Source organism: Euprymna scolopes, chromosome 9 (genome assembly GCF_053919585.1).
Source record: "Euprymna scolopes isolate OS-2025 chromosome 9, ASM5391958v1, whole genome shotgun sequence".
Classification (NCBI taxonomy): domain Eukaryota; kingdom Metazoa; phylum Mollusca; class Cephalopoda; order Sepiida; family Sepiolidae; genus Euprymna; species Euprymna scolopes.
Window position 1 is genome coordinate 50,418,016 of NC_136490.1, and position 18,700 is coordinate 50,436,715.

Below are 18,700 nucleotides of genomic sequence, written 5' to 3' on the forward strand. Positions count from 1 at the left end.
TTCGGACTGTTGTCAGTCAGCTATTTCGGTATAGTTTATATAAAGGTTGTGTCATCCATGCATGGACGTCTAAACATCCATTCTAGAATTTTGCCATTGACCCGCCTTAGCGCGTTCATTAGCAGTTGATTACTTCAAAATCACCTGCAAACATATTGTTACTCAAAAATCAGAAGTAAGCAACAATTATCTTATTTCTGACAATCTACTGAGTTTTGTTTCTTCTCGCTAAGTGTATGCATGTGTCATGTGCGTTTATTCCTGTTGGAGGAAATTTCTGGTATGCACGGTTCAAATATATTTAACACTAACCCATTTGACCAATCCGAATGTCCAACCGTGTCAACTACTTAAGTTTCTCCCCACAAACCATCTTGAGTATGTCTTATAACCTCACCAATGAAATCAGTTTAATGAGGTTTACTTTGGTGAATGTGGCATCATCCTTTAGTTACAACTATTCCCACTTTGACCAAGTGTGTTAGTACATGTTATGGATTAATTCATGTGTTAAATACAGGCTATGGTTTACGGTCTGCTTGTTTGCTAAATATACGTCCACAGAATAAATCAATCTGTAAATCCATCGTATAGAAGTCATGGTTTCAGCATAACATAACCCAATGCATATGCCGTAAAATGCAACAAAGCTAGATGATTTGGGAGTACCACATTCACGTATTGCACTATACTCCTTGTTTTCTGGAACAGCAAACAAAAAATGATTCTAAGTACATGAAGAGTATGTATGCAAGGGAAACTGTAAAGACAGGTGTGTATTAATCAGTGCTTAACTTTCATGCATCATAGTGCCCCATGCCATCTCACAAAGACCGTGCAGAACTTTTGTTCAGAAACAGTGACAACACTGGACTGGCCATGGAAACTTGCAAGATCTTAACACCAGAGAAAATAGTCAAGAAGAAAACCAGAGTTTAGAGTAGTTTGCTTGAAGCATTGTTTAATGTGTATATAAATAAATTTAGGTTTATAGAAGGCAGGACAATGCAGCGATATAACGGAAAGCAAATTTAAGTGATGGAACTCGTAATGCCGTTTCACTTTATAGAATCAATACATGTGTGTATATGTACAATCATATATATATATAAAATCTCTCTCTCTCTCATATATATAACATCCTATATGTAATATCTACTTATGTTTTTACTTGCGTCAGTTACTGTAATAAAGATCCACCACATGTGTTTGAAAGTCAAACACACACCTGATGAGGGGAAGGCTTACCGTAATATATATCATCACGAATATGCCACCTTATCACCTGACATAAGTAGGAACATAAGGATATATTACATGACATTCTACATGTAATACATATATATATATATATGGCGGTTAAGCTACACTGAATATTCCACGTTTCATCCACTTCATTTACTCACATAAAATAAGCCTAAAGAATGAAGTAGTTATATATATGATTGTACATATACACATATGTATTGATTCGGTTCCATCATTATACCTTAAGTTGCTTCAGTGTGAGTCTATGCGTTAAAACTCTGCATTGTTCTGCTTTCTTTAAACCTACATTAATTTAATGCACAAAAAAACAATTTTCAAGCATTTAGATAGGGGGGCTAATGAATTTAATTATCAACATGCTCTTATTCCATTCAACAATATTAACATTTTGCTATCAATCGAAGTTATAAAAAATTTGTAAATCATGATAATTTTTTATGAAACAAATATAAAAAAATTAAGTTTTCCCTTAAAATCCAACAGAATTATATGTTAATTTTTTTTAAATTTTATTTACCTGTTAGCTGAAAACGGCCATCTACAAAAGCAGATGACTATTTGTTCCTAAAAAATATCTCCCTTGTAAGAAAAAATATTTTGAGGCAGTATTTATCTGCTCCTGGCGAAAGAGATTGAGGCAAGGTGGTATACCCTACATAGATCACATGACATTTCAAAGGAAATTTAAAATCGATGCTTGCCGATCACATCGTTGTAAAATGATTCATTATTGACCTAGAAATAATATCATGCCTAACGATATGAAACATTTGTTTAAATACATGCATCTTATGCAGATGAACTGATTCTTACAGTATTTCATGTTCAATGTGATCATGCTATAACTGTGACAAACAGAATTTTGTTAAAATAAATTGTTTGTTTAGAAATACATGATAATTCAAAAGCCAACATATTTTATAGCTTTTAGGTTAGCAGAAACAAATATAGCAAACATAGCATAAATCCGATCATTTTAAGCAGAAAGTGAATGCATTTTTAATCTAAATCTGGCATTATAAATAGGATTGAAACAAAGGGGGATAAGCCATGAGTGCACTGCTCAGAATAAAGGATCAGTAGGAACATTTTAATATATATATAACCAAGCTTAAATCTAATTAACTGTGCAGTCAGTGAATAATACTCTTTTTGAAGGGCCTTTTTATGATATCCATTTCCCTCCTCCAACATTCTCTTAGACTAACGAGTAAATAAGGTCATGAAGTGCAAGAACATTACCATATATGGTAATGTTTAAAGTTCAACAAAACCCCAAGGGTTTGTAGGAAAACAATAGAAGAAGATAAATCTAGATTATTTCTCATTCAGCTTAGTTCAAGAACAGACTTTTTTTTTAAATATTAATTTAAAATGCAAGCCATCTTATGTTTTATTCAGACAATTTTTCCAAAACTTTAACAATTAAATCAGGCTGACGTTTTTTGTTTTGAATATTGTTCTTTTTTAATCTGTACAATAAAAAAAAATCGTTATTCATAATAAAATTATAAATTTGACTGAAATTAATTTGTATAACTGCCTTGTTTAAATGAAAATATATGTATATGTATTTTTTGTGTATACAAAGCCACAGGAGTTGCACGTAATTAGCGGTAATATGCTTTTGCAATTAAGGGAACATATGTTTAAGTTCTTGCTTGTTTCTGGCTGTACAAGTAATTGTAGAGTTAGCTGCCCTTGACAATTATATATAACCTATGGCCACCATATTTTATGAATTCTGTAACACACATTGAAATGAAAGAGTGACCTCAACGATGTTTTTTTAATCCTTTTATTTTCATGGCAAGTGCTCGTCTGAGCTACACTCTACGCCCCTCACCCTATCCTGACTTGCATGAAAAACACTTGTCTATCTGAAACCACTATCAATAATTTCCTCCACTCTTTATCTGTGCCTAAACCTAAAAGTAGATTCCATGAACAAAGTTTCTCGTCGGTTAAATTCCGGGAAAAGTTTTCTTATACTTCCTTGATCGTAGTATCTCGCATTCGTAAACGGATATTGTCTCTAACTTGATCAAAAAAAAGATAAACAAAATTGCCACCGTTCTGTTGTCTCCGGTGTTTGTTTCTCTTTTTTGTATAAATAAAGCAAAACTATTTGAATGCAAACGCTTGACCCTAGAGCCGGGCTGTATCTATTTCTGTAATTGATTCTTGGTCAATGTAGGGGAAGCCCTTCATACTGAGACAATTACTATTTATTTCGATACTGCCAGAGTGCTGGTTTTCCTCCACATTAAAAATGACTTTCGTGGGAGGTTTAAAAGCAACGCCATTTCTGCAAGTTATCTTTTTAGTTGATTACATTTAATTTGAACACTTATGACTTCCGGACGCTTCATGGAGTAGCGATAAGACGTCAGATTTTCTTTCATTTTCTTTTTCGCCTTTACGTCACGGGTTCGAGCCTGCCGGCCTACTATCACTTTTTTTTTTTTTGCTCAACATACACCTCCAAACACCGGCTACCGCCGGACACCCAGGCTGGTACAAATATAAAAAAGTTTATTATAATAATAAACAGTGAAATACTAAACTGAATAAGTGACTTGTAATGCATACGAGGGACATTCCGACTGTCCTACTATTTTCGCCATCGTTAACGACTTAATAACAAAACTGTTTTATTTTTTATTTATCAATGGTAAATAAGTTTTTTTTATAGGTTATACAAAAAAAATTCAACAAATAATGTAATAGAGAAGTATTCATAATAGGGAAGTATAACTTGCCAACATACAAACATAAAAGATGTATTATTGCAAATAAACAATGCATTAGGTAGTTATAAATTGAATAAATGGCTTGTAATGTATACAAGGAACAGTTCGACTGTACTCCTACTACGTACACCATCGTTTATATATTTATCCAAATTGTTTATTATATAAGGAAATGGATGTCGCTACTTTCTCTACAAGTTTCTGGGGGCTTTGACTCTAGAATCCATAAAAGTATAAAGATTGTCCACACATGATGATTTAGCGAATTGCTCCCAACTATTTGTGAATTTACGACAATATATGGATACAGGTTTAGGAAAGTGCTTATATTGTTGTACGTTATTAATATGCAGCTGTATATTGTTTATATGGTTATACGTTTATTATTGGCAGCATTCATGCCGGACATCCATAAAACAGAAATATGTCACAAACACTTAGAGTGTATCAGATTATGGGGGATCTATCTCTAAAACTGCATTAAACAGAGTAGTTAAATAAGTATGATTCAGTTCGAACAAAGGTGGTATAATAATATTGTGGGGTTTGTGTTCACATCATAGAAAAAAATATTGCACAAACTCATTCAAAGCACGACAGCAATATAAAATAGATGTAAAATACAACTGTGGAATTTCCATACTTAGAATAATAATAATAATAATGATGATTATTATTATTATTATTATTCTAACTAGGTGTTTTCACACAGGCCGTCATCAAATATTTCTTTCTTTGCAGTGTTCTCTGGAGTCGAGATGTTAAGTCTCCCCAGATTTCCAGTACTCACTACCTCTTTAAATTGTTCATTATCTCAACAGTCGTTTACCATTGATTCTTGCTTGTCTTCATTGGAATTTGGATGACAAGAAACCTCGCCAAGGTACCAGTCCTCTTTGCACTAATCCAGTGTCAGTCTGATTACTGGTTTGTCTCTTCGGACTTTCTGCCTTCATTGACCTTTCATGAGTATTTGGTGTAGTGCTAGTTGATGCCAAGACTACAATCTTTTTTAAAGGAATGGGTGTAAGTTTCAATAATATGGTTTCAGTTTTCTTCATTCAATGTAGTGTTCCTCCATCATTTTTTTACGTCTGTTGCAGTTTCTATATGACTGATTAGCGTTCATAGTACATGTGTATTAGTCTCTACATTCAAGTATTTTCCTTTATATTTCAGCCGTTTGGATTATTATCTGTTGTATTTTCCCAGCTACCCCTCTCATTCCAATCCTTCCCATTCTTTTTTTTCAAGCTTTTTCAGGATTGTTTCTAGTGCTCCTACTATTATTCGTGTTATCTCGACTCTCTTCCTCTTCCATATTTCTTTCAGCTCTGAGTATTTGTTTTGCTTTTCCATCACCTTAATAGTCACCCTGTCATCTGGGATAACGGCAAAATCTACGATTTGACACGACATTTCTGTTTTGTTATATATTATAACACCTGGTCTTATTGTTTGGGTGGGTTTATCTGTTTGTACATTCATGTCTCATAGGATTTTGCCGGTTTGTACTCGTACCATTTGTCTGAACATTCAAGATGCAGTTGTTTGCATAGTTCCTAGTGTACTGCGTTCCTCACTTGATCGTGTCTGTTCTTATATTCTTTTTTGGGCCTAGTTTGTTGCATTCATTTATTATATGGTTTATCGTTTCTTCTCTTTGTTCAAAGCCTTTCTATATGCTGTTTTCTTGTGTCTTGTCAATCTTTACTTTGATATAGCTCTAATCACGTTCTTTTGTGCGGGTGTTATTAGTTTTATTTGTTTAGGTGTCTTTTTTGTAGCCAGGTCCAAGAGTTTTCATAAGTTTCATATTTTGTCGTCCTTATGAATCGTCCGTGTAGCTGTTTCTCTTCCGATTTTTTCTTTTCTCATCTAATCCCTCACCTCACTGTTCTCTGCTTTGTTTATTTTCACAGAAAGGTGAATCACAGCAGCAAGAATGACTGTGTTCTGCGTTATGTATTTTTCTACTTTTTACCAATGTCTTCTATACAAAGCAGTCTTCTTTCACCGTTTTCCTTTTCACTTGGAGCCGAATCATCATCATCCTTTGGGTGTAATGAACTGTGCATAGTCATAAGTTTCTTGGTTTGCTGGTCGATATGCCTCAGTTCTTCTTTGGTCCAATCTATAAACATTCCGAAGTATTTTACTAATGATATAATTATGTTTATAATAATAATATTAAGAGCAGTGAGAGCAGAAAATAACGATTAAAGTGTAAGGCGCATCCAAAGTGATTTGGCTAAAAAGATCAAAGCTATAGAAAAAAATTTAGCTGGAAATAAGCTGAAGGATGAACTCAAAGTAACTTTGAATTTTCAAGATCCTTCATGGCTACACGTTTACTTAAGCTGATTGGCTGAGACGTACTGATGTGTTGTTAAAAATAAAGGCCGAAGATTGAAAACTAATAACTACATGTGTCATAATTCTAACAAAGTAACGCTCTGACACACACTTGTTATATCGGGGTTGCTGTCTGTGCCAATATGATGCAAAACTCAAAATCAGGAATGATGGCAGTGCATCACTGAAGATCCTCCTTTTAGGTATTTGAAAAAAGTATTTCATAATTATTATTAACTAATATATTTTTATTTACTATCCAATGGCTGTTACTTTATATTGTTGTTTTTGTCACTCTTTTTCGACGCTCACTCAATCTCACTAATCCCTATCCTCGCGTAGTTCTTGGTTTCTATAAATGTTGACCATATGAAAAAAAAGAAAAGAAAAATAGGGGATGTTTGAATACACAATCTACTATTTTACATATTTTTTGCTGACTTCATTAAATATTTTGATATATATAAAAAAGCATGAATAATTTTCTATGCTTAAGTCTGGGATCGAATATCTTATTGTTTTCCGCTTTTAGTTTTTCCATTCTGACACCAAAGTCTGGCCAATAGAAACTATTTATATCTACACCATTATAATAAGTCTTTTGTTGCTGAAGATAATGTTTGAAGGTTTTATTCGTCATCAAATTAGTATTGATTGATTCGAATCTGAATTTTTAAGAAGAGAAAAGAAAGAAAACACTAACAATATTCGGACATCATATCTTAATCTGATTCTGGGGCAAGCCATTTGTTATAGAAACCACAGACTAATATAATGTTTTAAAGTTAATGTTACCAATTGTCTAGTGTCAGTAACGAAAACTTTAAATCTGATTATTTCAAACTATTATATGAATAGAAAATATATTCAGGAACAATATATATAATAAATACTGGCTGGCATTGCCCGGTTGTAAAATACGCTTAAATATGATATTTTAATTAATGCAGATTTCATAGTTATTATTATAGTATATTGGAACCAATACATAGTAATGATTTTAAACAGTTAAAAAAAGATGACTCATGTGCCACAACCGAGAATTGAAACCAAATCATTTAGCTTACGATTTATTTTTGCCTCTGCCATTGACATCTGAGCTATGAAAACATGTTTGCTGCAAGGCTAAAAATGAAAACATGAAAATATAGCTACTACCTTATGCATGCATATTCGTAATGCCGGCGTTCGACCTTCACCTGGCAAATTTCATTTTTTTTTAAATTTTATTTTCCCAATTTTGTACCTATTTCCCCCGGCTAAAGCCCAAATATAAATTTTCGCGTTTGGTCAAATATCTTACAAATGAAGTTGCATATCTATAGACCAAAAACTGACAGAGAAATTTGGTAGGCAATATTTTTTAAACAAATTATATACGCAGACATAAAAATACATAAAAAGAATTTTGTGTTTACTATGACGTTTTTACGCAAATATTACGCAAGTATAAATCATGTAGAATGCTTGCATTAATATAATTATACCTAATCGTTAACTAAAGATGATCATCCCATAAGAAAACCAATTTAAAAAAAAGCCAATAGAGAATTAATTAAAATGAATGTTTAAAAGAATATGCAAATTAGTTTGTTATATATGAGTCATGGAATTGCATTCATCTACAAAAGATCGAAGTTGGATTTTCTTTTTAAAAATAAATAGAAGTTTTTTTTAATATGAATATCAATACACAAATAAAATAAACACATTTATAGGTATTATATATATATATATATATATATATATATATATATATATATATATTAATGTTTGTAGATGAATAAATTTTTATTATACACCAACATACGTTTCATGCGTACTAAACGATCTTCAGTGTGGCTTATGATTATACTGCCTGTGAAATGGTTTGAACCCTGAACGAAAAAACTCGAGTTTCAGCTTCTGATGATCATCCCATAAGTAAACCGAAAACACTAATAGGGAAGTATTTAAAATGAATGTTTAAAAGAATATGCAAATTAGCTAGATCTTTTGCAGATGAATGCAATTCCACATCCCATATGAGAAGTTTTATTTTCTTTTTAAATAAATAGAAAAAAGGCCAAGATCGAGGTGTTTCCGACGCTACTCTTAAGGTAATTTATCTCGATTAATGTATGGTAAATCCTCTATACTAAAACATAATAATCATCAAATTCCGTTTGTGTTTGTTTACAATATCACGTCAGCTGGTACTTGGGCTTGACGATGAATGCCTTGTAATCTCACTTCTGATATGATTGCAAATAATTTCTTTGTTTACATATTTTACAGAGATTTTAAATAGTACCTCTTCTTTTATCATAAATTGAATTCATTAATAAGAAAAAAGTAAAATAAAACGGGGAGGTACACCCGGATTTGAACACGGAATTATTCGATCTGTAATCGAATGCTATACCACTGAGCTATATTTCCAGATGTCAACAAATCTCTTTTTTTCTAAGAAGAAATTTTTAGTTGAGATTTTATTATCTCCCTTACGGTTTTAATCCATAAGAAAGAAAGACTATTTCTAGGATCGAATGTTTTTGATTTTCGATACTGTATATATCTGGCAGTGTTCTTAAATATATTTTATAAATTACCTTTGTGTGAAATTTGCAAAGGATAGCCTCAGCCATTTCGGAACCTATAAGAAAGGAAGTCATACACACAAAGTAACTTTATATATATATATATATATATATATATATATATATATATATATATATATACACTAGAAGGATACCAATCCTAACACGTGTAAAATTGATTCTCCGAACCGAATTGTTTTGAACCATTTCTCTCGTCCTTTCTGAAGATTAAAATCAAGATATAATGATATTAAAACGTATGTCCAGAATCCTTATTCCACTTGTCATTCAAATCTATTATATGATATTGTTCTAGAAAATATCTTATGTTTAAGATCCTTTAAATTTTAAAGGTCTTAAGAAGGAAATGAAAATTTAGTAAATTTTACATAAATGGATATCTTATGATTATGGAATGCAAATATTCAATGCAAATCTGAAATAGTAGAATTTTCCACTGATACGTATTATCACGTATCATTATTATTATCATTATTACGAAAGTAACCTCATGCCGCTATGACATTTCTTTAAAATACACCAAAGAAACTGATATTTATTAAATCTTTATTAATTTATATCTAATACGTATTATTAAAATTTCACAGAAACTCAAAGGCACCTGATATTTTACACAAAATATTTCATCACCGTAATAGCACATAAATATAGCTCATATTACTCACCCTTACGCCTAGCAGGTTTGTTTGAATATTCATAATGATCTGTTAATTAGTTTAGGAGTGAACATAATGCATACAAACATTATGCAAGTCGAAAGAGAAATGTTACAAAAGTACAAAGCGAAGCACTCGGTAGAGGTTACTATAGAGACTTAATACCTTTCTGGACCTGATTCATCAACTTTGAGCAACAAATAAGAAAGCTGGTAAGTGTAGATGAAATGTAGTTTGATTTTATGCCTAGGTAATATGTACCACTAGTGCAATGTGTACCTTAATAGAAAAAATAACTCTGTCAAAAGCCTTTTCTAGATCTACAAAAGCAAATTACAGAGTGCCAAGAGAGGTTGTCTGACTTGTTAGTCCAGGGGTCTTTAAATTATTGCCCATGGGTGAGATTCGGCCTACTAAAATCTTTAATCTAGCTAACAAAGTTCTTATTGAAAACATAAAAAATATTCAGGAAAATTTTCAAAAATGGGAATGTGTGAAAATAGTGTGACGTTTTTTCTGTTTTTTTTTTTAAGAAAATGATTAAAAGAATGAGGTTTTATTAAAAGGCAAAGCTAATGAGCAAAAGAGTATAAAACCCGTCCAGGTCATCTTTTTTTAAAATTTTGGCCTGCAGAGCTTTAAAAGAGCTGCAATATACCCCACCCCCCAACCGCCCGTTCAAAAAACCTTGGGGCTAGTGTAAATTATGGGAATGCGAGTTGTTTGAGAATTTCTTTACATTGTGAAGGTTATTCAAGCAGTCATTTTAAAATTACCAGCACATTTTTGAAGTAGGAGTAGATCAGTATTGTACTGAATCCGTTGTTTTTCATTTCTGTCGCAGAAGCATTTTACAGGAAGTTTCATATGGGTTGTTTAGAAGAGATGCTGCATTCTGATGATTTAGTACTTTCTTGTAAAATAATGGAAGAACTACTTCTTTACTTAAAGGCTCTTATAGAATGTAAAGGTGTGAGAGTGACTGACCAGTGGTTGTAGTGTTGAAAAGCGTCCAAAAAAAGGGAAGGTCCCCTGCTCAGCTTGTGAAAAGAGAGCCTGATGCAATTAAATGTTTTATGCTACTTGTAGCACACAAGTTTTATGCTACTTGGGCACACAAGAAATGTAGTGGAATAATGTTAAGTTGAGACAGGAGAAGCAGTTTCTACTTGTAAAATGTTAGATGAAGTAGGTGTGGAAAAAGTAGTAAAGATATTGAAGATGTCAGAAGGTTTTGCTACCTTGGCGATACCACTGAAGGGTGGAACGAGTGCTAGTGAGATTTTTTTTTTTTTTTTTTTACACAGTGATCACCACTTATCAAGGCCCGGAAGCCACTCAGGGATAAGGGTTATTGCAAGTACATTACGTTAGTTTGGAGATTTGATGAAGTGTTTACTTAAGGGGGCGGTTCATTAGGAATTTGTTAACATTGGACTTGAAGACATCCAAGTTGTAGTCCGGTGGGAAGCAGGCAGACGGAACAGAGTTCCACAGGTGTGCAGTTCTAAGATAGAAGCCTTGTTTATGGAATACGCGTTTTGATTTAGGCACAGATATAGAGTGGGGGAAATTTTTCACAGTGGATTCGGCTAGACGGATGTTTTTCGTGAAAGATTGGCGAGGGGGGGACCAGAGATTGGAGTTCAGACGAGCACCTGCCATGGAAATAACGATAAAACAAGGATAGGCTCGCAACGTCTCTTCTGTGGGAGAGAGGTTGCAGGGTAGAGAAAAGGGCATCCCCCACTAAGTCACGAAGTCTATTTTGTACTCTGTCAAAGCAGGATAGGCTGTTTTTAGCAGCTCCTGCCCAGATATGGCAACAGTATTCCATCCTTGGACGTACTTGGCTTGAGATTGCAAGAATTAGGTGTGGATGGATTAAGTCCAGGGAAATTTTGCAATTAGTTAACAGCAGAGCGCTACCTTTATACAGCCGAGGAAATATAGACCATCAGGCATGTGTATGCCGTGTGATAGTGTAGGTCAGTTAGGGTTGACGACATGCGTTGCTTCCGGAGAAATGATATGAGAATGATACAATGGATATGTAATGTGAGAATTAAAGAAAGGCTTAGTGCAGGTTACCCTAAAGGTAGGTGTAATCTGGACAGTATAGGGAGATGTTTGCAGAAGAGTAGACTTCGATGGTATGGTCATGCTGAAAGAATGGATGGGAGTTCTTGGATGAGTAGATGTAGAACAGTTAAGGTAGCAGGGCCAGTTCATAGGAAAAGGCAAAAGGAAACACCGGAGAAAGTGACAATAGTGGACTTTGAAGAAGGAGGGCTAAATAAATACATGGCCAGTTACAGGTTGTTGAAAGTCAGTTTCTTAAAGCTGTCCAACACATTCCAGTGTTTAAAAATGGACGTTCAACCGAATATGATGAGGGTTATATAAACAGGACATTCGGTTCGCACAAATAGCATCTATGGTAAAAGATGACATATCTAATTGCTTTCACGAACTCATAAGATTTATTGCTTGAATCAAGGTGAAACGCTGTCAAATCTATATGATCTATGTATTGTTATGAACAATATATTCATAAATATTATAGATACATGTATTATATTACATTTATCTATATGTCAATAAAAGTGAACGTGTCTGTGTGTGTGTCTGTGTACATTTCTCTACACAATAACTCTGTATATCAAATTTCGAGTCTGTAGACTAAAAACTGACAGAGTACTGAGATTTGGGAAAATCTTTTTGATTGGTTTTCGGTCAGAAATTTGGCTGTTAAGGGGTTAATGTTACACGATTTGACCTTTGAGAACTCTAGACCCAAATTGTCGGAGGAGTTTGGTAAACATTTGAAATTTTAGATATACGTTGCTTGGACATGGATCTAACCTAATAACTTGATTTGAGCCCGAAAAATAAATGTTGAGGGGTCATAATAGGGGTAAAAAAAAAAAAAGGTCAATTCTTTTTAATTTTTTGCTCAACATACACCTCCAAACACTCGGGCAACGCCGGGCTGAAATGCAAGTATATCTATGAAATCGATTCAGAAAATATTTGAAATAAATGTTATAAGATTAGTTTGATTATAGTTTTTTGTTTCGTTTTTTACATTCGTTTAATAATGTGTTTATTTTCATAAATAGTGCATTGACACTAAGAGATAACTTCCTTGACCTTTTTAGCTACATTCTTGATCTTTAACCTAGGAGCAAAGTGTAGTATCTTTTCTAACGCTACCTTTTCAGTCATCAGTCAGTAAAAGAGGTCCTTCTAGACTGAGACAATTTCTTTTTTTGTTTCAATATAAAGTGTTTTTGGGAGGTGAAGTTGGATTGACCTTGTGTCTTACCCCTTCCATTTCCTATGAAAAAACAGTAAGTAAATCTGAGCACTAAGGTAGGTAATTCAATACAAACATACTTTCATAGATATATAGATTGGTATGAGAAGTGTCCTCACCTACACACATGATACAGCTGATATCCAAATTCCAAAAATCCGTTGTATAGTTTATGTTGAAAAATTTTCCATCGGTTTTTATCCGGAAAAAAGAGCTGCTTAGGGGTCAAATTTGAAATATTGTTACATGTGGATCCTCGGATAGTGTCAACTGTTCCATGAATGTGCATGCATGAATCGTCCAAATGACAAATTCCTTATGTTAAAAATAATTATGGTTGAAAACACTTTTTAAAGATCGTGTCAAGCTGGCATAATGATTATCGTACTTGACTCACGGTCTTTAGGGTTTGGTTTCGATCTCGGCTCGAGTATTTTTTTTTACTTACAAGAAGTGAATTGTTTAGAAAGAACATAATGCTCGCATGCACATGTCTCATTATATTTTAATTCATAAAGAAACTATTTATGCGTGTTTTACGACCGGACAACGCCGGGCAGCCTGTTAGTATTACATTAGAGTGAGGATTTTATTCGTTTGAATGCTAATTTTGATGAGAATGATGTATTTTTCTTTAGAAATTTTACATTTTATTCTGATATTTTTTATTGTTTAAATCATTTTGTTTCTTTTGAAGTAAATGTTATTGTTTTCAATTTTGTTTTGTTTTTTTTCGATTAGTCCTTTTCGTTAATTTTATTTTATTACTAAACATTAATCAACCATTTTCACTATTCTAATATATAATGCATAAGACTAAGGGCGGTAATTCATTATAAACCCTCAGACAGCTGAATTTTTTATATTGAATAAAAAGTAAAAATTGTATTTGCTTTAAGAAAATTGCCATTAGAGGCTAATTTTGATGACTACTATGCAAAATATTCAATGTGTAAATCTTTTATTGTGTTATAGTTTTCTTGTAGTCTTATTTAAATGTTCAAAGGAAGCTAGTTTTTCCCAGGTGGCAATTGCTCATTATGATTCATATGAAAATCCAAGCGAGTAAATCAGTAGTAATAGTATTAGTTAAGATTATTATTATTAATAATAGTAGTACTAATATTATTAATAATAATAATCTTATGTTTATCTTGACACATTCAACTTTCTAAGGGTTCTCGATACAAAAAACTCCCAAATAAATTTTTACAATTTTTCTCAATCTAAGTTTTTTAATTACATTTTCACCCCAAACAAGGCACTTTGGTGTAGGGGCTACTATCAGGGGCAACAACTACTGGGGTACTATGTAAGGATTTAGGCAGCAAGATGTCGGTTCATGTTGCACTTGGACTTCTGCACGTCAGTACAGTTGGGGAAGCAGGAACCTGGAATGGAATTCCAAAGTCTAGCCGTTCTGGGGAAGAAACTACTGGAGTAGAAAGATCTTTTACATCTAGTGATCTCTACAGTGTGGGAGTGGGATTTAGCAGCCTGCCGGGCTTGTCGAGGGTGTTCATGTCGTGGGGCACAAGTGTCTGCAGTTCGTCAGAGCATTCACCATTAAAATACTTGTAGAACAGGCAGAAGGACGCAACGTTTCGTCGATGGGACAGAGGCTGAAGCTTAGATGCCAGTTCAGGGCCTATCAGGTTTGCGACTCTCTTTTGAACCTTGTCTAGGAGCGAGAGACTAGCAGCAGATGCACCAACCCAAATATGACAGCAATACTCCATTCATGGGCGAATGGTGGCCTTATAGAGGTACAAGATACTTTCGGGTGTTAGTATTTTTCTAGCACGGTAGAGAGTGTCCACCTTCCTTGCAGCGGCCCTGGCAATGCCGTCGATGTAATTGTTCCAACTCATGTTTCCTGTGAACATTAGGCCAAGGAGTTTGAAAGATGTACTCTCAGATAAAGAGTTGTTGGCCATTGTTATTGGTGGTAGAGAAGGTTTCTTGTGATTATTGAATGAAACTAGTTTAGTCTTGGTGGCATTGAACGTGACCATCCATTTTTGTCCCCATTCCATTACAGATTGGAGGTAATCTAAAGAAATGGCAGAAACACTAGAGGATATGTGTTCATTTGTTTTCCTGTTGTGCCTGTTATAGAGTGTGATGCCATAAGCATATATACCCATCTCAGAGGCAATTTTGTCAGGGAGGTCATTTATGAATATCAGGAACAGTAGAAGTCCAAGGATAGACCCCTGGGGAACTCCTGCATTTATATCATATTGTTTCGATGTACGACCGTCGAGGAAAACCTGGATTTTTCTCTTAATTAAATCCTTCTTAGATATGTTAAATATTCTACCAGTGATTCCGTATGATCTAATTTTCCTGAGGAGACCCTCATGCCACACCCTGTCAAAAGCCTTAGATATATCTAGAGCTACCGCTCTGCCCTCCCCCGCTTTGTCCAGTGAATGGTATATACGTTCAGATATTACAGTTAGGATGTCTGCTGTGGAACGATCTTGTCTAAATCCATATAGTTGGTCAGTCAGAAGTGTAGCATCTGTAAGGTGATGGACTAGAGCATGGTTAATTAAGGTCTCAAATATTTTGGCAAAAAGTGGGAGGAGGCTAATGGAGCGATAATTTACTGGGTCAGGTCTTTCACTAGAATTCTTGAATACTGGTACCACAGAAGCAGTTTTCTAGGTTTGCACCATTATTAGTAGCAATATAGTTCTTAAATATATCTGTTGTAGGACGTTTTATAATTGAATTTTTTTTTATATATATCTGTATTACTTATTTGTGTGTGTATTGATATTCAAATTAAAATCCTGTTTTTCTATTTATTTAAAAAGAAAACACAACTTTCTTATATATATAGGTCGTGGAATTGCATTCATCTGCAAAAGATCTAGCTAATTTGCATATTCTTTTAAACATTCATGTTAACTAATTTCTTATTAGTTTTCCCCCGTTTTCTTATGGGGTGATCATCTGTAGTTAACTATTACGTGTAATTATATTCAAGCAGATATTCTAGTGTTTATACCTGTATAATATTTGCGTTACAAGTTCATTGTAAACACAAACCTCTTTCCCTTTATATATACATATATATATATATATATATATATTATATATATATGCACATATATTTTTTTTTAATTTGTAGACAAAAACTGACAAATTTTGGTAAGCAAACATGAAACTTAATACATAGGGCATTCCAACCCATGCAAAACTTTATATTTGGGTTTTTGCAGGGAAATCTGTGCAATAGTGTGAAAGTTAAAAAAAAAAATTAAAAAATAAGTGGCAGGTGAAGGTCGAACGACGGCACCACAGATATGCCTGCATAACGTAATAGCTTTTGGTTCATGTTTACTTTTTCCTTGGGCGTTAATGCCTGAGCTATGAAGACATCTTTGCTGCAAGGTTAAAAATTTAAACTACAAGGTAAACATTTTGATTTCGATTCTCGGTGGTGGCTAACAAGTCATTTTTTTTTTTTTTTTTTTTAACTTTGTAAAACAATAAATTTTGGTCCAATATAATAATAAATATGAAATCTGCATTAATCAAAATATCATAATTAAGCGTATTTGACGACCGGCAAATGCCGGGCGGCCTGCTAGTATATATATATATATATATATATATATATATATATATATATATATATATATATAGTTAACACTTTCTTCAGTGTAAGGACTGTTAAGCACGAGCTTTACTTTTAAGACCGAGAAGACTGGATTTTTTTCTTTTGCTGTACACGTCCATGAGTTTTCAGGTCATATTTTTTTTATTAATAAGAAAATTTCTTTTTTTTTTTTATTAATAAAAAATTACAATTAGTGTGAAATTGTCTTATGTTTTCTGATCTGTTACTCATCCTAATACATTTAAGATATCTTTTCTTACATATTACTTACCCTAAAAATTGGTTGTTTGCTAATGACCACACTTGACTTTATATTTTATATTCGACATTCAGATTAGCAGAGTTTGCTAGAAAGCTAACAAACACACACACACACACATATATACACACACACCCAGAAAAGTATATATATTTAATATTGTTTTAATGCATTACTATCAATAGGTGCACTTTGATATAATGGCGTATTATAAAACTCTCCAGTCCAATTAAATATTTAAAAAATAAAACGTGGTATTTTGGTCTGTTGCACAAATGGAATTTTATAAGCAATAGCTTAAAAATAAAAGCCTGCATGTAACTCTACGGTAAGGATTTATAATTTTCAGATAGGCGATGAGACAACACATTGAAGATCAGTAAAAGTGGAAATTCGATAGGGTTTAATTATATAAGTGGACGATTCAACAAGAACTTATTTATAGTGAACTTAAAAAGTTGTTATAGTCAGCTGAGAAGCAACTCCATGCTATTGTGTTTCACAGACGGACATACTAGAAAAGAAACTTTGTTATGGAATTTTCATTTAACTTAGATACAGATTGGGGTAAAGTGTTAATGGTTGGTGTAGCTAGACAGGTGTTTCTTGTGAAAGAAAGGGAGTAGCATTGATTGAAGCTCAGTCGAGCACTTACCATAATAATCATAATAAAGCTAAAGATAGACGCGCAACGTATCTTCTGTGAGGAAGGATGAAGGCGAGGAGGTCTTCACCCACTACATTTTTGAAGATGAGTAGCTCCTCCCTAGATGTAGCAACAGTAGTCCATCTTATGAAGTAGTTGACTCTTGTAAAGATAGAGAATTGCGTCGGGGGTGGGATACTTTTTGGCGCAGTAGAATGACTCCATCATTTTACCAGGGAATTTTGACAACGAATCTGATGTAGATTTTTTATTCGAGGTCAGGAGTGAAGGTCAAAGTAGGGTGCTTCCTGGAGGCCATTTCAATTGGGAGCAATTGGATAGGCAGAATCGAAATTTGTATTTATCAGCTTCAATGCTATTTACGTCAATCTTTTAAAATTCAGCCAACATAATATAAATATATGTTTATAATATATAAAATTATGAAGAGTTAGAAGACTGTAAAAATTGCACGATTGCATATCTACTATTTTTCTTAACGTGAAAACAATTGTTAAATTCTTATAATAACATACCTTGCTATTGCTTTATTTATAAGTAGCTAATAATGTTGTGATAATATATTTATTGTTTCCTTCATAATTTTTAAATAGAATTTATTTTTGAAAACATCAGCTTTTATCGACAGCTGTTAACTTGGAACTGTCATTCAGTTGCTTTGCATTGTGGGAAATTTTAATAACATTAATATCCTTGCTACAAATACCCAAAAAGTCTCAATGAAGTTGAACGCCTTGGAACATATTCCACTTGATATGCTTAAAACCAAGTGGGATAAATTGACACATGCTTGTCTTGAATGTGGGTCAGCGATAATATTTTTGTTTGATTGCTTTTAAATAAGTTAATATAAAGAATTTACTTCTTTTTTTCTTATAGCAACAGAACATTAACACCTTTGTAGTAAATATCTTAAAGACTAAACGTAATGGTTTTAATTATGCCTAATGGGATAGTATAATCCAAGTGAGAGGCATGCTTCTGGTTAGTACTGAAAGATGTTAAGTGGTACCATTCAAAATAGATCATACATCCTATTTGAATTATTCAAGTCTATTATTGAGTTATCAGACTTTATTTTCTATTCTTGATAAGATTTAAGTTATAATTAATATTTAAATTAAATGTTATATTATTGAATATTCTTCATAATAATTATTAACTGAGTGAAGTTATTAAAATTGTGTG

General features: G+C 33.2%; 1 protein-coding gene across 1 annotated transcript in view; it reads right to left on the reverse strand.

The window, feature by feature from the left end:
• The window catches only part of LOC145284538 (thrombospondin type-1 domain-containing protein 7A-like), a 1,985,627-nt gene that overhangs the window by 145,037 nt on the left and 1,821,890 nt on the right, over window positions 1-18,700 (reverse strand). The window lies entirely within an intron of this gene.